Source organism: Erpetoichthys calabaricus, chromosome 18 (genome assembly GCF_900747795.2).
Source record: "Erpetoichthys calabaricus chromosome 18, fErpCal1.3, whole genome shotgun sequence".
NCBI classification, from domain to species: domain Eukaryota; kingdom Metazoa; phylum Chordata; class Cladistia; order Polypteriformes; family Polypteridae; genus Erpetoichthys; species Erpetoichthys calabaricus.
Window position 1 is genome coordinate 28677218 of NC_041411.2, and position 26127 is coordinate 28703344.

Below are 26127 nucleotides of genomic sequence, written 5' to 3' on the forward strand. Positions count from 1 at the left end.
AAACCTGGTGGAGGAATGAGGAAATATAGTAGAGTATACAGAGGAAGAGGATGGCAAAGAAGAAGTGGGATAGTCAGAGATGCAGAAAGTAGACAAGAGTACAACGAGATAAGGCACAAGGTGAAGACAGAGGTAGCGAAGGCTAAAGAAAAGGTGTATAATGAGTTGTATGAGAAGATGGACACCAAGGAGGGAGAAAAGGACCTGTACCAATTGGCTAGACAGAGGGACCGAGCTGGGAAAGATGTGCAGCAGGTTAAGGTGATAAAGGATAAAGATGGAAACGTACTCACAAGCGAGAAGAGTGTGTTGAGCTAATGAATGAAGAAAACGAGAGAGACAAAAGGTTGGATGATGTGGAGATAGTGAATCAGGAAGTGCAACGGATTAGCAAGGAGGAAGTAAGGAAAGCTATGAAGAGGATGAAAAATGGAAAGGCCGTTGGTCCAGACGACATACCAATGGAAGCATGGAGTTGATTAGGAGAGATGGCAGTGGAGATTTTAACCAGATTGTTTAATGGAATCTTGGAAAGTGAGAGGATGCTTGAGGAGTGGAGAAGAAGTGCACTGGTGCCGATATTTAAGAATAAGGGGAATGTGCAGGACTGTTGTAACTACAGGGGAATAAAATTGATGAGCCAGAGCATGAAGTTATGGGAAAGAGTAGTGGAAGCTAGGTTAAGAAGTGAGGTGATGATTAGTGAGCAACAGTATGGTTTCATGCCAAGAAAGAGCACCACAGATGCATTGTGTGCTCTGAGTGTGTTGATGGAGAAGTTCAGAGAAGGCCAGAAGAAGTTGCATTGTGTCTTTGTGAACCTGGAGAAAACAGGGTGCCTCGAGAGGAGCTATGGTATTGTATGAGGAAGTCAGGAGTGGCAGAGAAGTATGTAAGAGTTGTACAGCATATGTACGAGGGAAGTGTGACGGTGGTGAGGTCTGTGGTAGGAGTGACAGATGCATTCAAGTTGGAGGTGGGATTACATCAGGGATCGGCTCTGAGCTCTTTCTTATTTGCAATGGTGATGGACAGGTTGACAGACAAGATTAGACAGGAGTCCCCGTGGACTATGATGTTTGCTGATGACATTGTGATCTGTAGTGATAGTAGGGAGCAGGTTGAGGAGACCCTGGAGAGGTGGAGATATGCTCTAGAGAGAAGAGGAATGAAGGTCAGTAGGGACATAACAAAATACATGTGTGTAAATGACAGGGAGGTCAGCGGAATGGAGAGGATGCAGGGAGTAGAGTTGGCGAAGGTGGATGAGTTTAAATACTTGGGATCAACAGTACAGAGTAATGGAGATTGTGGAAGAGAGGTGAAAAAGAGTGCAGGCAGGGTGGAATGGGTGGAGAAGAGTGTCAGGAGTAATTTGTGACAGACGGTTATCAGCAAGAGTGAAAGGGAAGGTGTACAGGACGGTAGTGAGACCAGCTATGTTATATGGGTTGGAGATGGTGGCACTGACCAGAAAGCAGGAGACAGAGCTGGAGGTAGCAGAGTTAAAGATGCTAAGATTCACACTGGGTGTGACAAGGATGGAAAGGATTAGAAATGAGTATGTCAGAGGGTCAGCTCAAGTTGGACATTTGGGAGACAAAGTCAGAGAGGCGAGATTGCGTTGGTTTGGACATGTGCAGAGGAGTGATGCTGGGTATATTGGGAGAAGGATGCTAAGGATAGAGCTGCCAGGAAAGAGGAAGGCCTAAGCGAAGGTTTATGGATGTGGTGAAAGAGGACATGCACGTGATGGGTGTAACAGAACAAGATGCAGAGGACAGAAAGATATGGAAGAAGATGATCCGCTGTGGCAACCCCTAACGGGAGCAGCTGAAAGAAGAAGAAGACTGTCATTGCCTCCAATTTTTTTTTTTTCCACAATTATCTTTGATTAAGTTTAGACTTTACTGGGCCCCAAAGTCATAATAATGATCCATTAGTTAACACTGTTTTCCTTTATGTTGTCTATAAATAGCCAGGAAATTCTTGTCAATCGGTCTTTGAATCAATCAAGGTTATGTAGCTTTACACGTACAGACACTTTTACATTCATTATAACTTTGACTAAGATTTTCTACAGGTAGTCTCATGTGACTGATGTGTTTTACAAATTTATTTGATGTTACTTCAAATGTGAGACAAGTTAACTGTTTGTGAACTATTTGTAACCTTTGTGTTTTATTTATAGAGCACCATATTTCTGATTTAAATTTTATTATTACACCAGGTTTAAAGTAAGAATTTTAAAGAGCCATCTAAATTTCAACAATACTCATTTAGATGTCTTATCCAATGAGTGGTTAACACACAGTGTGGCTACTGGATTGACACACAATGGCTAGGTGGCAACTTGCTTGAAACACAATGCTTAAAACAAAGGAATAATGAAAAAAGACATTATTAGGCTTGGCTAATTTAGATTTTTCAATAACAGTGAAAGGTGAAAAAAAGAAAAAACAAGTTTAATTTACTCCTGCATGTTATTTTTTTTTTTTGGTTATATTTAGCATGTTTGGGCAATCAAATGCAATTTTGTCTGAGTTTTTGATTCTCTTTGATCACGTTACTTGGTGCTCACAGAGAACTCCATTTATGAATTGGTAGGTTTTAAGTGACAAAATTAATTTGAAGGCTAGTTTTCCAGCTGGTTATTCTAAGCAAGGTTCATAATATGTCAAGCTTTGAACATGTATCACAAGCAAAAAGGAAAAATAAAACACATACCCACAGAGTTCCATTCAAAAGATTGGACACCCTTGGACAAATTACAGATTTTGTTGACATCTTAAGTTAAAAAAAATTGTAAATATAACTTTGAAAGCAAAGAAACTAAAACAATGTCATTTTTGGAAAAATGTTAATGTACAATTCAAATGTATTTGATGAATTGAAAAATGTAAAAAAATAAAAGAAAAATATGGAATTTGCTAATGTTTGGGGACCCTACTAAATCGATGCTTAGTAAAAGCCCTTTTTGTAGGCAGTGATGAATCTTTGAATTCTAGTTTTAGGATAACCCCCCCCCCCACACACACCTTATTCCTCACAGATTGCTTCCAGCTGTGAGACATTCTCTGACTGTGCACAGCACATTTAAGATTTTTCCACAGATTTTCGATGGAATTCAGGTATGGGGATTGTAAGGGCCATTTCAAAATGTATACCTTGTGTTTCTTAAGATACTTCATAGTAGATTTTAAACTGTTTTTTGGGGGCTCGTTGTGGAATCCATCTTTTAATCAAATTCCGTCATCCAACTGACTGTTTGACATTCTTGACTATTTAGTGGAATCCATTCTTTCCTGTGCTTGCATAGTTTTTCCTGTGTCACTAGCTGCCACACAACAACAAAAAAAGTAACAGATCCACCCTGTATCTAACAGTGTGCAAGCTGTTCTTTCTTCAAATGCTATTTCTTTTTTCTGCAACAAACCTTTTGTGGTTGACAGCAAAAAGTTTTGCATACTAGTGTCTTTTTTTTTTCTTTTTTCTAAAGCGATCACAAGTAAGGTTTCATTCTAATAGCTCATCCATAAAGGCCATGGCCATGTAAGTAATGCAGTACAGTATAGCAGTGCCCCAACACCATTTCTCTTTTTAGGTAAACTTGCCTGCAAGTCCCCTGCTAGTAGTAGCAACCAAGGTTATTATAGTTAACGAAAACTAAAATCAAAACTGAAACTATTATTAAAAAGACATTTTCGTAAACTGAAATAAAATAATTAACAAAACCGAAATGAAAACTTAAAACTAAATGAAACTATTGAAGAAGATGGAAAGACTAGCTGAAATAAAATAATAATTTACTAAAATATTTTTAATTTTCATTTTTAAATGAATATTCTTGCTGTTAGTCTTTAACCCTTGTAAGTTTTAACTCTAAAACAGAAAGTCAATCACAACGAGCCGCCCACATATATTCATCCCGTGAACGGTGGCTGGTGACGGAGGGTGGGTGTTCACACAGCATTTGCGGTGACCGAGCAAGCTGAGTGCGGGTGCGTAAAGCGTGAGAAATAGAAAGCGATTTGCGTGCCGCCTTTCTTTGTGCTTGTTGTATATCAAGATGTAATTCAAACGGCTGAAATCAGAATGTGCTGGTCAACAAAACGTTTACCATATGGACAGAAAAATCATGAGTGAGTAACGTTTCAGTTTATTTCTCAGGTGTGTGCTTTTTGTTAACAGCAATTCACCTGCCACTTCGCACAGGAGAAATCGATTTTACTTTCTCATATACGAAGTAAAGAGAAAGTATAGTAATCATGAAAAAATTCAACCTCGATATTTTGATGAATCTTGACGTTATAGACTAACCCCAACAATAGTGTTTTTTGGAATTGTGTGTGTATGCGCGCGTTTATGTGTGTGTCTGTGTGTAAACAAGATAACTCAAAAACGCAACTAGATAGATGGATGAAATTCGGCATGTGGTTGTTACACCACAATTATAGATCTGTATTAACTTTTGGGCCAAATCCATCACCCAGAAGTGGTACTTACCTGAACACATACTCGATTTTTTTTTTTATTTATACAGCTGCTGAGTCTGATTTATTCAACATTACTTTTATAATAATAGTTCAATATATTATTAATTTGATTTGTTGTTGGTGGTTCCTTAATGTACATAATATAGAAATATAATCGTCTTGCGGTTTACTCCTCAAATATCCATCCCCATATCCGAGTATACAAGAAAGTCGAGGGGAGAGCACTCCCGGTTTTTGAAAATAAAACAGCACTGATTAAGAGACTGACTAGGTCATCATACAAGATCAGCATTTTGTTGCTGACCAATCACTTTTGCTTTAAAAACACTGTTTAACACGAAGTGATACAAACAAAGGTAGAGAGTCTGACAAGTGATGAAATACTAAACATACTAATGGGTTTTTGTATTTACAGTAATCCCTCCTCCATCGCGGGGGTTGCGTTCCAGAGCCACCCGCGAAATAAGAAAATGCGCGAAGTAGAAACCATATGTTTATATGGTTATTTTTATATTGTCATGCTTGGGTCACAGATTTGCGCAGAAACACAGGAGATTGTAGAGAGACAGGAACGTTATTCAAACACTGCAAACAAACATTTGTCTCTTTTTCAAAAGTTTAAACTGTGCTCCATGACAAGACAGAGATGACAGTTCTGTCTCACAATTAAAAGAATGCAAACATATCTTCCTCTTCAAAGGAGTGCGTGTCAGGAGCACAGAATGTCACATAGATAGAGAAAACAATCTCTAGCAAACAAATCAATAGGGCTGTTTGGCTTTTAAGTATGCGAAGCACCGCGGCACAAAGCTGTTGAAGGCGGCAGCTCACACCCCCTCCATCAGGAGCAGGGAGAGAGAGAGAGAGAGAGAGAGAGAGAGAGAGAGAGAGAGAGAGAGAGAGAGAGAGAGAGAGAGAGAGAGAGAGAGAGAGACAGAGTTTGTTTTTCAGTCAAAAATCAATACGTGCCCTTCGAGCTTTTAAGTATGCGAAGCACCGTGCAGCATGTCGTTTCAGGAAGCAGCTGCACAAAAGATAGCAACGTGAAGATAATCTTTCAGCATTTTTAGATGAGCGTCCGTATCGTCTAGGTGTGCGAACAGCCCCCCTGCTCAATCCCCCTACATCAGGATCAGAGAAAGTCAGCACAAGACAGAGAGAAAAGTAAGCAATCTAGCTTCTCAGCCATCTGCCAATAGCGTCCCTTGTATGAAATCAACTGGGCAAACCAACTGAGGAAGCATGTACCAGAAATTAAAAGACCCATTGTCCGCAGAAATCCGCGAACCAGCAAAAAATCCGCGATATATATTTAAATATGCTTACATATAAAATCCGCGATGGAGTGAAGCCGCGAAAGGCGAAGCGCGATATAGTGAGGGATCACTGTATTCCATATTTATTAATTTATCTTTTTCAGTTCATATTCACAACTCAAAATACCTGATATTGTGAAAGTAATCCATTAGCAGAATTATATTTTAAAATATTTGTCTCCCTTTTTTCAATGTTTTGCTCTCTCAAAATAGATAGTTGAAATATCATATTCTTTTTGTTCTTAACATCAGCCTTATCATACATACTGCATACCAGGGATTTTTCCCGCCTTGCATCCAAACCTGCTGCGATAGGCTCCAGATTCCCTGCAATCCTATTCTGGATAAACAGGTTTAGATAATGTATATGTTGTTCTTAATCTCAGACGCTGTCTCTGTTGTTTTATGCCTGTCCGTACTCCTATTACCTGCTCTTGCTCTGCTCATTATGGGTTTTCTGTCATTTATGGTGGTCTATTCAAGACTCACTGCCCCTAACCTTGACACTACATGCTTGCTGTTCTTTGTTTTGTGCCTGTCCGTATTCCTATTACCTGCTCTTGCCCTGCTCATTATGGGTTTACTGTTCTTATGGTAGGCTATTCAAGTCTCACTGCCCCTAACCTTCACACTACATGCTGCTTGTTCTTTGTTTCCCTCAATACAGCTAGGTGGGGTCTGCACACTCATTCAATTCTAAGAGCCCGGTTCTTCCTAAGCCCCTGTGATTTTCATGAGAAAATATTTTTAAAATTATAAAATTGTTCATATTCAGTGTCTAGTTTTGATTATGCTTGTTTTGATCAGACAAAAACAAAACCAGATAGTAAACCAGGCAGTGTAGTAAGCTTCCACTAACATTAAACTCATATCCAAATCTGTTAAGTGTACAGTTCTGTCTGATTTTGACACAAAACTAACTCCGTAGGTGCTCTATGCCATAATTACTAAAACTGAAACTAATATATATAAAAATAAAATAGAAATGTCTTTGTGAAATAAAAACTAAACTAAAACTAAAAATACACGATGAAGGAAAACTAAACTGAATTTCCAAGTAAGGTCAGAAAAAAATATAGAAATAAAAACTAACATAAAAAGGCAAAACTATAATAACCTTGGTAGCAACTCCACTCTATTAAACTTTTGAATCTATGGATTTTGAAATTGAACCCCCATGCTGTCCTCTGAAATAATTTACACATGCCACTGCTTACTTTGGACAGGGATGCCCCAACAGTGTTCCACAAAATTCTTTACATGTACATTCGCATCTGTAAAGCTTAAAGGGGGACCTCTAAAGAGGGATTGTTTAAGAAGCCACCAAAACATAGTACTGGCAATTATTTTCTTTCATTTCGGACACTAGAGAAGGTAACACCAAAAGTAAAAGCATTCAGTTCAATGCATGGGCTGCCTAAATGTACAGCCAGTAAATGTCATTGCTGTTCGTAATAAGTAAAATATGATTCAGTGTTAAAATGTTATTGTCTACATATGGCTATGGAAAAAAACAGAAGCTTGAACATACAATTGATGAAAAACACAAACAGAAATACTTGAGTGAATGACAAACAAGTGAAAATCACAAACATCTAATAATGAAAATAATACATACTCAAATTCAACATTATTCCTACTGAATACCTGTTTCAATTTAAAATAATAGTTTCCTGCAAAATTGTGTTTTGCAAACACTATCAATAAAAGTCAAGACTCTAGGAAAAGGAAAAATTCATCTAATGCAGGAAAGTTTTACTCACGCACAGTTGTGCAAAGCATGTTTAAGAGTAAGCAGCTCCAGTGACTTAATAGTATTATTATTAATTCTTATTTGGCTGACACTTTTATCTAAAGTGACATATAGAATTTGAGCATTTGGTTATATTACTTTTGTTTATCCAACTGGAGCAGAGGCAGATGAAGTGATATGAAGGATATGAACCCACAACCTCTAGGTTAGAAGCCCAAAACCTTAACCACTACACAACACTGCCTGTCAATAATATTAGCCTTTGGTTATAAAAAAAAAAAAAAAAAAAATTGTATTCTTAAAAGTACTAGTTACACAGTACATCTGATACATCCGATTAACAGAAAGGCACTATAATAGAAACCTAAATGTAATAATTTAAATAATAATAGTGTTAAAAGTTTATCATCTGTTTTATCATGAGTTCTTCTGCTCATGTTGCTTCCAGAGGCAGTTTCAAACTCTGCTGTGAGTAATGCAACAGAGGATAGGTGGTTTTTACATGCTGCCCCACTCTTTTGAGTTTGTGTGGTCTCCGACTTCTTGGCTGAGCTGTTTATGCTCCTTGACACTTCCAACTCACAATAGCAGCACTTATAGATGACTAGGTAGATCTAGCACAGCAAAAATTTCAAGTACAGTGGAACCTCGGTTTGCGAGCATAATTCATTCCGGAAACGTGCTCGTAGTCCAAAGCACTCGTATATCAAAGTGAATTTCCCCATAAGAAATAATGGAAACTCAGATGATTTGTTCCACAACCCAAAACTATTCATATAAAAATGATTAATACAAAATATAAAGTAAAAATACATAAAACAAATTAACCTGTACTTTACCTTTGAAAAGAATCATGGCTGGTGTAAGTGAGTTTCTAAACTCTTGTGGGATTGCACCCAATGGGACGACAAGCGGAGAGCGTCCCAAAGCAATTGCAGTCTCCCAGCACTGTAGCAGTTCGCCGTAAAAGCGAATCCGAAAAGATCGCGGACAATCTATAAGCGCCCGCCGTCGATTGGTGATACAAGGAACAAGGAACATTATAAATGCGGAGGGCCCTGCCTGACTGCTGTGTCTGTGTATAGGATAGCGGCAGATCCTGCTACAATAAATAACCGCGCTGTTGCTGTTTCAAGCTGAATAAAGCTGGTGTTGCTAAAGTACTGAGACTCAGCTTCATGTTTTAGGGTACAAGACGGGGACTCGCACGTCACAGCACACACGCGCGCGCAAGCACACACAGTCACAATGCTAATGCTGCAGTATTAAACAGTATACGCTTGTACTGATGTTGACTATATGAGTGAGGCACGCTGACTCAGACGGAGAATAGAAGACGATTGCCCACAATCCCGCAGAGAGAGAGAGAGAGAGAAGAACCATCAGCTCAGTTGTGATCACATGATGCTCAGCAGACAAAGCGTATACATACTACTCATACTGCAAGACCTCGCTTGTTTAACAAGTCAAAATTTATTAAAAATTTTTGCTCGTCTTGCAAAACACTAGTAAACCAAGTTACTCGCAAACCGAGGTTCCACTGTACTGACTTATGGCAAAGATGGCATTCTATGGTTGTGTGACTTTTAAAGACGATAATCTCTTCAAGATGACCCATTCAACTGCCAGTGTTTGTTAATGGAGAAAACATGTCTGTATGCTTGATTTTATGCACCTGGTAACAATGGATGCGGCTGAAATATCTTAACTCAACGAGAGCTTGAAATTTGCCTTAAGATTGCAAGCATCCTGCACAAAGATAGTAAAGGTAGTAACAGACTGCTGTCACTGTCCTGCTCCACTGACAGATTGAGGAGATCGTTCCTCCCCCAAACTATGCGACTCTTCAATTCCACCCGGGGGGGGTAAACGTTAACATTTAACATTATACAAAGTCATTGTCTTTTTCTCATCTGCATTATTATCATTCTTTAATTTAATATTATTTATTGTATCAGTATGCTGCTGCTGAAAAATGTGAATTTCCCATTGGGATTAATAAAGTATCTATCTATCTATCTAATTCCTGTAAATTGTAGTTGTTAATGAGTGAATTTCCTGCATATATGTTTGGTAAGCATTCTTTCTTGCGTATTGCAAAAATAGTCAAAATCATTTTAAATTATTATTTTATAAATATGATAAATTTGCTACTTAGGAATTGACTTTTTTTTCCCATTGTTTTGCCTTAAGATTGCAAGCATCCTGCACAAAGATAGTAATTCCTGCAAATTGTACTTGTTAATGAGTGAATTTCTTGCATATATGTTTAGTAAGCATTCTTTCTTACGTATTGCAAAAATAGTCAAAATCAATTTAAATTATTATTTTATAAATATGATAAATTTGCTACTTAGGAATTGACTTTTTTTTCCATTGTTTACATTTTTTTTTTTAATCAAATGTATAGGATATCACCATTCTGTTGCCACTGCTCTTGACCAGAGCTCACAGCTCTGGAACACAGGAATCGGCTGTTTAGCAGAGTTGTGCCAAGTGTAAAGCAGGAGCTGAAGACGCTGTGTTTGTGGTGCCTTTGTTTAAACTGCCCTTTATAATTTGGAACATCTGATGGGATTAGTTTTACAACAGAAGAGATGGTGCAGTGACACATGAGTACTCTGCACTGGCATTTCCCCATTCCTTGTAGTTAACGTATGCATATTGTCAGTTAAACCACATATATATATAAATAAATTGTGTATATTATTACACCAACCTACCTGCAAGGGGACAGAACACGCCCTACCTCTCACCTCTTCTTTATTAAGCACACACGAAAAGAGTACAACATAAGTTCTTTTTTTCCTACCTGGGTAAAGCAATTATTATTGGAAGGGAATCTGTAATTTTATTCCTATTCAAATCGCCCAAATGACAGATTTACTGACATGTCAATTCACACAGGACTAGTTTATCCTGGGGTAATTTTTTTTAACAGACTTTTTATACAAGCTAAATGTCTCCTTAAATTTTACTGAGACATAAACGTGCAATCCGTGAAAAATTACTTACATAAGTGATTTCTTACATTATCATAACTTCTGGGGTAAACGTAATCCCATCTGAATAGGGCTGAAACTCAACTGAACTTTGTTCACTTGAAGACTAACAACAGGCTGAATTATGTTTTATGTGTGTCAGTAAAACAGAAATTCAGGAAACTGACCTGATTTGTCTAGTGAATTGGTGTTCAGGTTTATTCTTTTGTATTTAACAAACTGACAATCTGTGGCAGTGTTGTGAAATTTAAAGAAATACATAATCAGTAGTTCTTTAAAATGTTTATAGTGGGTTGACTGACTTTAAACTTAAATCTGAAAAGTAAAATTCATTGACACACACAAAGATTACAAACAGTGCTCAGATATTACTGAAGCATTATGAAAATCGAATTTAGAAAGCTCCCACCTCTTTAACTCTGACAAGAATGATGATATATCAGAAAAATGTGGACCTTGTAGGTCGCCATTCTCTATGAGGTCACAATTCTGTTTTAGGTTCTGTTACTGTATTCCAGAAAGGTCATTTGACTTTGGCAACATTTCATGGTAATCTCAAAGCAAATATATTCCCTGGCAAACTAATAATAGTTATTGTCATTCTAAACCAAATTACCCCAATTCAGAAAAAGCAAACGTACAAAGGAGAACATGCAAATTTAAACCAAATATTCTGGATCAGTATAGTGGCAATGCACATTAGCATGCGCTACTGTGAAACCGAAGCTAAGAATGTGTTAATTATATTTTAACTTAATATCTCAAATTTCTTTAACTAACAGCATTCACACTTACAGTCTTATGCTGACTGCTCAACTCTCTTAAAACTACGGAAAACTATACTCTAAAAGGAAAAACAGTACAGTATGTACTAAAACTTTTAAAATCATTTATTTTTCTCAGCCTATTTTACACTCTCTAGATTTTTTGAGTTACTCTAATGATGCAATGTTTCCTCGACAAATCTGTGTTTTTGGCCAAAACATGAATGGGAATCTCTGCATGCGACATTAAACAATTGTTTTAAAGTTAAAACAGCAGAAATAAATTTACATGAATGACTGGCTGATACCTTCATCTGCTACTATTTCTACTATTTTATAAAATACTGCAAACATCAGAAAGAGTAAATTGTGACATTAAAAAAGCACGAAATATTAAAAGCTTTAGACGAAATTTTGAGGAATGCAGTGGTATTTCATTTATATATATAATTCACTAAGCTGCCACCAGCGCAAGCAAGACACCCATGGAAGCACACAGGACGGAGCCACGCCCACCAACTCTAAGACTATTGGATACGACGAAAACTCGCAGAGCCACACCCACCAACTCGGACGCAGCAACTCACAAAACACGGCGTCATTCGTGTTTGTCTCTGCTACAGTCCACATGCACCTCTGAGCCACGTTGACTTTTCATTATTCTTTTTGGTTACAACGCACAAACGCGTCCACCATCGCAAACTGTTTTACACGCCATGGTCTTAGAGTTGGTGGGCGGGTCTCTTTGAGTTGCTCTTGCGAGCGGGTGCATGACCAGATGGTGCGTATGCTTCGAGAACGAGGGTGGACGCGGCAGGACCATCTAAGAAGAGGCATGTTTATCGCGGATGTGAATCGCTGTATGCAGTGTGTAAAACATGGTTTACACACGATATAGCCACGCCCGCCAACGCTAAGACGATGGGATACGCCGACAACTCACAGAGCCACGCCCACCAACTCTAAGACCATGGGACGAGAACGCCTGCCCGACCGCCTGACTGTTACCAGCATGTAAAACCATCGCAGCTGTTAACTCGCACAATGCAACAACTCACCAAACGTGTGAAACCATCGCAGCTTTTAACTCACAAACTGCAACAACTCACCAAACAAGGATGCCCTGTCTCTCGAGGCATTTACACTGCTGGAAGACAGCCATGGGATACGCAAAAAATAGCCATGTCAGTCAAATCACAAAGCCCAGCCCACCAACGCGAGCATGCGTCTACCCACTCTCTCAAGGCATTCACAGTGCCTGCTCATGTGCCCGGATGCAACAACTCACCAACTCGCTTTCATCTCTGCTGCAGTACACATGCACCACGTTGAGTTTTCATTATTCTTTTCAGTTTCGGCTACATTTCCATATATAATCCACCAAGTCGTCCGACCATGGGATACAAACGACCAGAGAGAGAGAGAGAGAGAGAGAGAGAGAGAGAGAGAGAGAGAGAGAGAGAGAGAGAGACAGACAGAGAGAGAGAGAGAGAGAGAGAGAGAGATATACAGGCGTGCGAGAGAGAGAGAGAGAGAGAGAGAGAGAGATATACAGGCGTGCGAGAGAGAGAGGACTGGACGCCTAAGAATAATAATACTTCATTACATTGATATAGCGGTGTTCTCAGTATTCAAAGCGCTATCCACACAGGGAGGAACTGGGAAGCAAAGCCACTATCTTCCACAGTCTCCTTACTGCAAAGCAGCAGCACTACCACTGCGCCACAAGGCAGAGAAGGCAGTTAAAGAATGCACCGGGCTCGATTTTGTTTTCACTTCTGTTTACAGCGACCGGGTCATAGCGTGCATTGTTGCAATGTTACTTTTCTTGGTGGCTTATTACATTACGGATGTTTCACATGTTCATTTTTTTACCCTGTGCTTAAAAGACATTAAAAAAGTTTCTCAACTGTGACTCCAGAACAATTCAGTACGCAAGCTATATTAAGCATCAACAACGAAGACTCGCTACACCTTAATGAACAAGTACTGACACTTATCCCTACCGACGAAGTAACTTTCACCAGCGTGGCCTCCATCGTCACAGACGTTCCCGCTTTCAGTCACGGACAATTGTATGTTGCTCTCTCCAGAGGTCTATCTTTTCATTCACTCACAGTCGTATCCTCAAATCCACCCCATTTGGACAACTGTGTCGGTCAGGAAGTGTTCACCCATCAATACATAATTATGCGGCGTATGCTACACCGTGGGTTGGCTAGTTTCATTTAAAATAGAAAATTACTTTCACTTTTAATGCCAATTAATAGTGCAGTAACAATGAATACTATATACTAAAATCAGTAACAATGAATATTATATCCTAAAATCTGATATAATAAAGTCATATTCTTTAACTTATATTTCACTATACTATTAATAAGCTCTGTGCAAAGAAAACATGATTCTATGCATGACTTACTCCAACATTAACCTTCACTAACAGATTCAAAGTACTGGAACAACTTGAGACGTGATGGAGACTGACACACAAACTGTTAATAGCACTTTGAAGGACCATTTATTAGCTCTTTTCTGACTTGTACTTAGACAAACTGCCACTGTCAAGCTTGAGTGATGCCCAGCAAAGTACTAAAAACTTTGTCAGAGAATTGCGGTGTTAATGAACTGTGTAATTTGTCTTCTCATCCTTTTCCAGTCCAACTTATCAAGCTATTTTGCACAGCTCTTGTTATGCTAGTCATGCACACATGACTCTGCCTCACCTCCCAATTTTCATTCACACATTTCCTCGCAGATCAGAGTTGTAACAGTTATTATGTTAAGGCAAATTTGAAGTGCTACACGTGGAATATCAATATATTGTGATATCGTAATATCCATATTAATACTATATATTGTGAAATGAGGCTCAGTTCATTCACTAAACAAACAAACAGACTCAAAATTAAAATAAAAAAAAAATTAAACACTGATTCACAGATGCACAGAAATTACAACAAAAGAGTGTTATAGAACCTGTTGTGTTATTCCTTCCTGCAGCACAAAGCTGGCGTGAAATGGACAGATAAGTGCTTATGCTATGCTGAATTCACACAGCACCAATTAGATATTGAAAGTGGTCAAAAACCCTTTTCTCCTAAACTGGGCAGGGTTTATAGTTCAATTGAAGGGGCGACATCCCCCAGTGACACTGGTCATAGCTTGGGGCCAGAATGGATTTGGCCAGTAGGCTGCTAAATGATAATCTTGGGTGTAGAACAGACACTTTTTTCACAAAAAATGTTGTACGACATAGTTCAATACGATTGTTAGATGGGTAGGTTTTTAAAAACAGATACCTAGACATTTAGATATGTCTATTTCTATATGCAATGAAACTGCAAATAAGATGCATTATTCTCCTTGCATTTGAATTTTTCTTTTTAGCTCAATCCTCTGCCAAAGCAGGCTACAGCGTCCTTAACTGGCATGGTCTTTATCAGGCACAGAGGACGCGGACTCATAAACTGTGTTATATAACCCAAGCAGTGCCAGATTTAAACTACTCCCTTTCAGACTGACCTAGCTGGGAAGCTGCCAATTTGTGTGATGCAAGCAAAAGGCACATTGGCCTACTGCGGCCAATTGCTTTGAAACTGTTTAAATCAGAGAAGGTTCAGGAATTCAGTGTTAAAATAAAATAACCCAAATTTCTTCTTTGCCTATTTTAGTATTAAATAATATTATTGTCCTAAACTGCTACATTAAAACAAATGAAAAATACTGGTAAATCACTGTGCCACACACACACATACAACCAAAAAAAAAAACACCAAACCTATATTTCCTCCACCAGTATGGCATTATAAATAATACGGTTGGTCTTAGAAGGGGTGCAGAATCTAAGAGGTAGCTAGTCAGAGCAAAATAAGGGGGCTGGTGTGTTATAGTCTGATTTAATGCAAATATACCCACAAATAAAACTAGGAAAGTTAATTACTGCAAAATATTGTGTGCAACCATAAAATAACCACTCTTTTTGTTGGTAATTCATTAATTTCTTTACAATAATGCACACATCCACCCATCTATCTGTTTACTGTATCTGCTTTGTTCTATGCAGGATGGAAGAAGACAAAGTCTTCTTACTCACCAGTACAAAGCAGAAAAAAATTCCCAGATAGGGCACCAGAATGGACGGATTAATAAATTTAAAATTTCATTACATTTTCAATTTACTAAATACCACCAATGAATGATATGGAATAATATCACAAAAAAGTGCCTTCAGGACCTAGATTAATAGATACGCACAAATGTAACTGTTTCTCTGATTCCTTGATGGAATGATTTCTACTCCAGCCCAATACTTTTTTTCATACTATAAATATGTGCCTAGGTAATATGCAGCCACACATTTTGAAACAGATTATTCAGACTGCATAAAAGGAATACTGTATAATATTGCCCAGGGTATATTTGTATACTGGGTTAAAGAAACAAAGCAAATATTTATGCATTTTTTAAATGTGACCCTTTTGTCAATGTTGTGTGAAATGCAAGTGTTCCAATCCATCATCTACACAACTGCACAGATAACTATCAAATTTTCTGCTCTCATGAGTCATGGATTTGTTTTGTTTTTTTTTTTTGTATGACTGGATTCCATAATCATGCCAACTCCTTGCTAGGTTGGAACCATGAACGCTTCTACTTTGTATTTCCTTTCATTTAGGGTGGTTTCATGAAAAGATATTTAATCCCACATTAATAAACTGGATGGCCTGTTGAATAATTAAATCCGTGCACCAGGGAAAGCATCTAAAGTGGGGGGCGGGCAGAAGAGACTTGAGGTTCACAGACATTACTGCAGGGCTCCATATTATTATAGGAGACAACACCAGTGGTGGTATTTGATAATGTTAATGTCATTTACGACTCAACCCCCTTAATTATTTCTTTTCCTTTAATTAGAAGCCAAACAATAATGAGATGCAAAATGAGGCAACACATGACCAGCAACCAGTGTCCAACATACAATATCTGTGAATAAAGAAAGGTGAATATCTCAGTAATGTTGAACTATACTCAGGCCCACAAAACATTCTGACGGTGTTCTTAGAAAAAAGAGAATCATTCTAGGAAAAAAGAATATCAATAGTTTAAGAAATTTCTACTGTGGCAGAATGAGAGCACCAACAATCCATGGAATTAAATTACGTTTAATCAAAAACAAGAATTGGCATCTAATTAAGAAAACGGTTGGAGCTTAAGGGCCCGATTTAGCTGGTCATCTGCTGGCTCACTTCATATCTCATTTCTGTTTGATTGCCATTTAAGGGAAAAATAAAGTAATTTACAGAACTGTGTCTTAAAAAACAAGTCAATTAAAATGAAGGGAAAAGAAAATAGCAAAAACTGGTTACTAACTAAGGGTTACAATGAAAACCTGCAGCCACAGTGGTGCCCCAGGACCAGAGTTGGAGATACCTTCTATATAAGCTTTGCGATACTCTGATCATCAGACCAAGAAAAATTATTTTAGGAAAAAATGTAAAACAATGAATAAGATTTGCTTTAAAATAGTAAAACACAAAAGTATAATAAAAAACTGAATGTGAAACAAATTTCTACTGTCTCTCTCCTTCTGGACACTTCTCTAAATACTTACTTTGCATTATTATCTTACAAATTCAGTAAATGAAATGGTGGCACATTTTAGTTCCATTTTAGAAATGAGTCACTTTACCGAACACACAATCTAACGAAACGATACCCATAAGCTCCACTGTAAAACGCTTGAACAGGCTAGTTTTTATTTTATTTTATTTTCTAAATAGTTAATACCCAAACAAGATTTGCTGATATAACATATTTCGTTGTCAAACCCTAATAATATGGCCACTCGTGCACTTGTTTTGCAAAGCATATTTTCAATTAAAATGTCTATAAAACACCATGACATGAGAGTAACGTGTCACTAACTTTTCAAAATAATCTACACTGCTTATTTCTTTTTTTCATCGACTGCTACACAAGTTTGCTCTGTTCTGATCATGTGGTAAGTGAGGTTTCTCGCAATGCTCTTATTTAGCATCACACGTCCTCTACCTTTTCCGACATTATGCTCATATAAAATGTCTAATTTACTCCCACATCTCTCACTTTTCTCGATTTCTTTTGATGGCAAACTATTTCTGTCAACGCACTTCCAACAATACACAGGAAGGGTTTTGAAAATTCCCTTCTGAACTGTTCTGCTATTGCCTACCGTTCATTGACCGTGCCTGCAATGTGAGGGTTCTCCCTCCCTCTCTCCGCTCCTTCCTCCGCCCCTACAGAGCATCACATTCTGCTTCACAAGAGGAGTACCGCACAGTGCGTGCTACTGCTTTCCCTATCCACTCCTTTGTGTGAAACATTGTTCGTTCTACCTCCCATTTTGCCAATGCGTTCTGCACAGCAATCGAATTGCCGTCACCTGTTTCAGCCAGATAACTCCACAATCTGGTGCTTTGCTGCTTGTGCCCTCGACCGTCGCACTGTCTCGCTGAAGGGGGCGGCGAAACGCTACGCTGCTGACTTGGAAAACAGAAAATGAAGAAAACACGAAAGGAAGGACACAAAAGACAGCTTACCTCTTACTCCTCCCAGTATTCAGACGCGTCCGCACTTCAAGCTGTAACTGCCGGTCGCTACAGTCGTTCTTGACTGACTTTACTTTAAAACAATAAACATGTACGTGCAGTTTTTACGTTTACACCAGGTTCACATCGTAACCTCGGCGGCAGCTATTTTCACAAACTGAACTGCAAGAAATACGGTCCCCACGGCATCAAAGAACTAGCACACTAAGTTCCGGAGTGGCAAACAAAGCGCTACAATATGAGCGCATGAGGGACAAGATTCGAAGCAACACTGAGGTACACGGAGAAAGGGCAGAGGGATTTTTTTTAATTCACAGTCACGCCCAAGCTCGAATGTCTATGATTAATAGAGCAACAAAGGATAATGCAGATCAATTGAAACAAAAACATCAATATATTACCGTGTCTCCAAGAAAAAAGGAAATCTCGCACAAACTGGACATAATTAAAAGAGCGTCTTCTATCGATATTATTAAATTAAAAATGCAGTCTTCCGCTTCAGAAAAAATCATAAACTGTTCCTAATGCATCTGCTGGATATTAAATGTATGTAAATCGTTATACCATCTGACACATTTATTTTTTCTTAGCTAAAAACGTTTAATACAAAAAGTCGTGCATTATTGTTATTGTCTTTACTATTCTTCTTAAAGGCACAGTCATTGGAGTTGAGCAGCTAACCATTTTACTACATATTGTACTGTATGCATAATTCCAATGTGACAAAATAATTTGATTTTAATACATACTGTACTTAGTACTCGCATGTTACATTTTACATTCATATGACATCAAAGAATGCAACATTGATGCATTTTAAAGTCTCGTCAGTAACGTGCAAGACAGAAGCGGTTATTTTGGTTGGCGAAGGATGGCGCCAACGTACACGCTACTTGTATTTAGACATTCATGTAAACACATCTTTCTTGTCCTGTTTTCTGTTACCCAATATTAGGTGCTCACAAATGGCTAGTAGTTCTGTAAATTTGGATTGCATGGGGTTGGAGACTTTTCATTTGCAATATTCAACATGTTATTGTCCAGGGAAGGGGAAGGTGGGTTCTTCATTTAAATATTTGAATATGGTTATATAGCAAATGCAGTGTGATGTAAACTGCAGCTTCATCATTTAGTAAATACTAGGCATGTTACCTGTCAAAAACAAATAATAGAATAAATGTAAAAATATTTCATATCACTTCCCCTACGTGCATCCTCAGTATTCCTCCTACACCTTTCCTTGGTATCCTCATATGTCTCATCCTGTCTTGCCCAGTACCTTCTCTCTCGATTGTGTTTCCATAAAGCTTGCTTCTCTGACTCTGTCAGTTACAGGCGCCTTGCCCACCTCCACTATGCTTTTTGACTACTACCAATGAGGGTTGGGCCAAAATTAACTGCTATGAAGACATAATTCATATTCTTGCGAGTTCTTCCCGTATTTGAAGGCGAGCTGGGTTGTGATTTGTTAGTATTTACAGAACCAGTGTTGCTCAGTATGTTATTTGATTTGTTGTCATTGGAATGTTCCATTTAAACTCCATTTTTGTAATAATGAAAAAATGCCACACTCAGGAATTGAACCCTAACACCCCTAACATATCATGTCATCATCCCTACTAGTAAGCCTCACACTTCACACCCCTAACATATTGTGTCATCATTCCTACCACTGAGCCACCAATGCCAAACTGATCAATCAGACCAAAGTCAAACTGACCAATTAGATTTCTTAGAGGGACCACACACACACACACACACACACACACACACACATACAGAGGCAGTAGCATTTTATTACATTGTAGATTGATTATACCCCATTATTTTTATATTTTGTCTGGTTACCTGTCAACATGGCGGAGTAGTGGCTCTGAGGATAGGGATCTGTGCTGGCAATCGGAAAGTTGCTGGTTCGAAAGCCCATAGACACCAGAAATGACTCTACTCTGTTGGGCCCCTGAGCAACCTGGAATTGCTCCGTTGTGGGTATGATGTTAACCTCCATCCAGCCCTGCACTGAACTCCAACTTGCACTGAAAACCTGGGGGTTGGTGGCAGAATTGGCACTCCAGCCACTGTAAGAAACCTCTCAGTATAGTGCTGAGAGTCAAATTCCTGTACATTAAGTACTGGCGAATAAAAGTGATTCTGATTCTGATAATAGAAAGAATCAGAATAATAGCAGCGCCATCTGCTGAGCATCCAGTGAAGATATAGTATGCAAGAACAACAAAGACAGAGAAATGCATGCAAACAATTGCATAGTTTACTGTTATCCATCCATCCATTTTCCAACCCGCTGAATCCGAACACAGGGTCACAGGGGTCTGCTGGAGCCAATCCCAGCCAACACAGGGCACAAGGCAGGAACCAATCCTGGGCAGGGTGCCAACACACCGCAGGACACACACAAACACACCCACACACCAAGCACACACTAGGGCCAATTTAGAATCGCCAATCCACCTAACCTGCATGTCTTTGGAATGTGGGAGGAAACCGGAGCGCCCGGAGGAAACCCACGCAGACACGGGGAGAACATGCAAACTCCACGCAGGGAGGACCCGGGAATCGAACCCAGGTCCCCAGATCTCCCAACTGCGAGGCAGCAGCGCTACCCACTGCGCCACCGTGCCACCCCTAGTTTACTGTTATTTATATATAATCCTTTGTTGGGTCACATAACCCCCTCTCATAAGAAGAAAAACTGCTGAACTACATTTACACCTACATCTACACCTTACTTCTTTGAAGAACACTAATTAGCAAAGTTACTTCAGCAATGCGATCATGGTTACAATTTCATTTTTCATGTTGAAAACAAAACAATTTGTTTCCAAAATAGAAAAGTACTGCTTGCTCTAGATGAGCCACCAGAAGTAATACAATACAGTGTCACTTCTAGAGGAACTGAAAGAGGTAACTATTTAAAACACATAAAAAGTGTCAACAGCTCCTTATCTTTAAGTTGGTTTTTATTTTCATTTAATTTTAGGACCATGTGACCACGTGTTTCACTAGTAACAAAGTAACAAAACTAAACAAGATTCACAACACATACTGTAGGTTGTCAAGCCCACACAGACCACCATAGGATGTTGAGAGCCTACCTTATAGGATGGAGCTGGGATGAGATACAAGTAGGGATCACTTAGTCTCTCCAAGTCATGAGTTTTGAAGCGTATATTAGAGTAAAATCATTGTTTGTCTCATTGCTTTACTGAAGTTTCATACTTGCTTCATTGTTCTTGACAGAACACACATTTCAGTGTTAATTTTGACAGTAGTAGGAAGTGAATATAGTTGGAGCTGCACAAAACATAAGGGTCCCGATGAACCATCACGTTGGTATAGTGATCACATGGTTTAGAAACATCTGGTTGTAGTTCTGTAGTTGGCTCATCTTTGGTGGCATAGAAAAAAAACACAAAACATGCACATGTGGTGAAAAGGTGTAAAACAAAGTAAAATTACTCTCACCAGACTATTACAGTAAGTGATCCCATCTGCTATGATTCTGGTTTCATTTTAATTTAATTATGAACTCATCTTTTGCCTTTTGTAATCTTTATCATCTTTTTGAGGGTTTGGATATGTGCAGATTCTAATTCTGTTATTATATTTTTTTTGCCTTTTTTCTGTATTTTTTAAATTTCTTTGTTCCACAAATCTGAAAGTATAAAAGAACACTATTTTTGTTATTGTGGACCAGAGGTTTTATATATTTCCTCTCTTCATTTTTGCATTAATTGAATGTAAAACCTTTTACACATTCCTGGTGGGTCTGTGCAGGCTGAAAGCCTGATTCTCAGAATTTAGTATAGAGCTCCCTATGATAGAGGGCCTATGTGGAACTATGAAATAAATCCTGTTTTGAGTTCTTGTGGGGCTGGCAATCATAACACCATGCAAGTAGCTAGTTCAGACATAAGGTGTTTAGAATCTGTTTAGATGACTTAATTAAATTCTATAAAACATAACAGGCCAGCAGACTGTAGGACATTCTGGCTTCAGTAGCAGTGTTCAAAAGAAAAACTGCTTTGTGAGGCATGATCAAGTAGGGGATGCCCTAAAAACAGTTACTTCAGTTAGCAATGTGATGGACTCATTCAAAGGAAGTATGACAAAGACTTGATTTGCAGTGCCCACTTGATACATTTCACAAAACAAGGGATAGAGTAAGCCCCATCTTGTTCAATAACATGTTGGAAAGAGCACACTTCACTCTCCGCTTTATTTCAAAGACAGTGAAGTGTAAACAGGCAGACAACCAGCCTGTAGAAGAGAATTTTGTAGCTGAAGCAAGAAAGACACTGGTACAAGTTCTAGACAATATTCTACCCTCAGAGAGACAGTAATGTCTATGCTATGCAAAACACTGAATGCCAGTACCAAAGGCAAAAATGCATAGTGGGCTAGATCTAACAACAGGAGTCGTGAAAGTGCTTGGGTGTGTTAAAGTCCAGAACATCTCAGTATGAAATAATAAAATAGTAGGCAGTTAATCATACACTGCAGTGAGAAAGTAAAATTTGAATTAGTGTTAGAACGTACAGTACTCCTTTATCATAAGCAGAAGGCAACAAACTCTGATTTCACGACCCAAAAACCCGAATCATTTATGAGCTGCCCATAAAAGCTACCTATAGTTCCACAACATTTTTAGGTTAAAAAAGGGCATGCAAGACTGTAAAGGGAACCATAGAAGCATGCTATTTGGACTAAGCATGCAACTTGATCTCTGGGTCATGGCTGCTGGGACGGCTGACCAAGAAAACGAGGCAATGTAACAGATGATCTGTGCTATGCAGTTGGACTGTTTGGCTGCTCACTGTAACACGATCAGATGTACAAGAACAGATACTTTTTAAAAGAGGGTAATAAACACATCACAACCGCACCCATTCATTTGGAAACCCACAGTTCACAGCTGATCAGAGCACCAGTCCATTAAAAGACAAACTCACACAAGCAATTACACAGGGCTGGCTTAAACTCAACAATTACCTTGTTTGGAAAATTGCTTTTGGGATGCTGGAGTAAACTGAATTAGTCAGAGGATAACCCACACAGATACAACATCAGACTGACATTCAGTTTCAAAATGCTAATGCTGTGAGGCAGCAATCCTAACTCCCTGTTCCAAATTAACATAAAGTTAAATAGAAATTACTTCATGTAGGAGAACAATACAACATTGTACAATTTTATTGCCTAATGTTTAATATGTTCATGCTTTTGAAAAAAGTATTTCCTCCTGCATGTATGAGAACATTACTCATCTGAAAATAATTTTAAATTGACAATGTAAATTAGTTTAAAAAAGGGAAAAACAGAAACTTCTACTTTTAGTTTATGTTGAGCATCACTTCTCTGTTCTTTAGTGTGTTATTTGTTAAGTGAGTTTGTATGTGTGTGCACAAAAAAAGGTAGGAGACATGCAAAAGTAGGGTCTGCTTCTGTATTTCCCAGTTCCAATGTATAATGCAACAGTTTTTCCTCCAGGATATTTCTGTAGTTTAATAGCATCAATTTTACTTTGTATCTCCATGAGTCTTCTGGACTGTGACATTGAAATGCAATATCATGCTTCAAGGTAATAGTTCTCAAGTTCACTGCTGGGGGCTCTCTGTAGTTAAATGTTTTTACTCCAAGATTTACTGAAATCAGTAAATCTCTCTACCTCTGATTGATCTCAGTTTTTAATTTGATAGTCTATTTTTTTCTCTTTTTCTGCATGCATTTATGGTACATGTATAGGAAAATGATGAAATGTGTGTACTTGTGCTTAGCTTTAAATGCTTATAACCTCTCTTTTGTCATTTTCCTTTTAATGTCCTGTCTTTTGTGGAGTTCATTTCCATAGCTAGAACTACTTCTTTGCCATAACTTGCACAACACTGATGAATTGTATAAATATAGCGTAAATGACACTCTTTTCTTTGCAACACTTGCTAATATGTTGTTGCCTCTTGCAAGATTTAGATAAAGAATGATTGACACTTTCTTCTGCCTGTGTTCTATTGCTTAAACCGGACATTCCAGCGGGGCGTGTCCGTTCTAAAATGTTCTAATCCCAACACAGTCAAAACTCTAGCCCTGAAATTTATTTGAAATTGTCGTCCGTGCAAGATGAATGGTAATCTACTTGCTGAAGTATCGTCAGTATCTCTATACAAAACGCGGAAGGAATACGACTTCTCCTGCATGATCACCAGTCATGATTTTGCCGGCAATTAAATGATTAAGCAGTTTCACAATTTGTAAGTGTGAGCCACTACATAGGCTTTTTTGTCAACTGTTACCACATCTGAACTACTATAGCGGAGCGGGTGTGTTTAAGGTATTGTGTTTGAAAAATGTGCATTAAATTGGTTGTATTAACATGAGAGTATCATCCTCCTAATGAAGACGAAAGAAATTATATATAAATGTATACTATATGATGTATAGTTTTGAAGAAAAATGAGCATTGCATGAAAATGTTCATGAAAACGTATGATTTTGATAACCTTTTTATACTAATATATATATATATATTTATATATAGTACAAATAGTATATATACACTATAGATCATCAGTATAGGAAAGTTTATTTGTATACAGTATTCTTGGTATTTGTTTCTGGTACAAAGAATGCTAAATTAGAACATAAGACATTTGACAAATGAGAAGAGACCGCTCAGTTTGTCAAGCTTGCTTATTTAGCTAATAGCTAAGCTATCTCATTGTCTTATTCAGATACATCTTAAAAGTTGTCAAGGTTTTTGCTTCAGCTACAGTACATGCCTCTGTAATTTACTCTATAGAGATGATTTTCACACTTTGAATAAAGAGCTGCTTCCTGGCTTTAGTCTTAAAAGCACTTTCCCTTCATTTCCACTGGTGTCTTTGTAAACGTGATTAGCGAGATCTATTTTAACAATGCCTCTGAGGATTTTGAAGTCCTGCATTTGGTCTCCACATTGTCTCCTCTACTGTAGAATAGATGGGTTTAATTCTCTGAGTCTTTCACAATAAGACATGTCCTTATGTCTTGAGATTCACTTAGTTGCTCTCTTGTACACAGTTTCAAGTGCTGTTTTGTCTTTTTGTAGTGTAATAACTAGAGTTACACGCAATATTCAAGGTGTGGTCTCACTAGTGCATTAGCCTAAGCATAACATGCCTCAATTTCTATTCAATAGTTTTTATGATATAACTCAACATTTTATTTCCATTTTAATCGCTGAGCATTGCTCAGATGATGAGAACACTGTGTCAATCTAAACCCCTAAATCCTTTTTGTAGGTTGCTTCCTGCTAACAGTGTCTTCCATCTTGTACAGGTACTTATAATTGATGTTTCTTTTATGGTTTAACTGCATTTTCTAAGTCTTTGTTTAGTTCTGAAGATTGTCCAAGTGTTTCTGAATTATTTTGCTGTTGTCCCTCCAATATTAGTTTTAACTTCCAGCCATCCATCCATTTTCCAACCCGCTGAATCCGAACACAGGGTCACGGGGGTCTGCTGGAGCCAATCCCAGCCAACACAGGGCACAAGGCAGGAAACAATCCTGGGCAGGGTGCCAACCCACCGCAGTAGTTTTAACTTAAAATTTCAAAAGTTTACTAACTCAATGTTATTAATATTAATTAGAAAATGTATTGGTCTAAGGACAGACCCTGAGGGACTCCACTAATGACCTCACTCTATGTGGAGCATTCTCATCCTCCTGATTAACCAACCCGAGACCCAGTTTTGTACCTTACCTCTCATGCCAAAAGATTTTAGTTTCAAAATTAATCATTGATGTGGGACCATATCTATCAAGGGCTTCTTGAAAGTCTACATAAATTACATTGTATGCAATTATAATTAATTTACAATAAATAAACAATATGGCCTCTCGTCACAGCTTGCAGCCATTACAATACTAATGCTTGATTTAATAACAATGATAAGTGTAATGATTAGCAGTTGAACCTAGAATTCTGATGAAAGGCAAGCAGGCAAACCAATGCAATGTGCACTATGCTGGTTCTCTTTCAATAGATGACATTATAGCATTTTTGCCACACATTCTGACCCCATGCTGTCCCCAAGGACAAGGCTGAAAGTTATATTTCAAAAACATAAATTATGATAGGAAGTACCCGTGTGCCAATTTTGACATCTGTGGCTTGAAAAACAAAGTTGTCCATATAAAGCAAACACAGATT

At 38.2% G+C, this 26127-nt stretch overlaps 1 protein-coding gene across 2 annotated transcripts in view; it reads right to left on the reverse strand.

Moving 5' to 3' along the window:
• rad54l2 (RAD54 like 2) overlaps nucleotides 1-18099 on the reverse strand; it is a 92804-nt gene extending 74705 nt beyond the window's left edge. For both annotated transcript variants that reach the window (XM_028824545.2, XM_028824547.2), the window contains exon 1: nucleotides 17913-18099. The gene's annotated coding sequence lies outside the window, so the exon portion shown is untranslated. The remainder of the gene's footprint in view (nucleotides 1-17912) is intronic.
• Between the last annotated feature and the right edge of the window lie 8028 nt (nucleotides 18100-26127).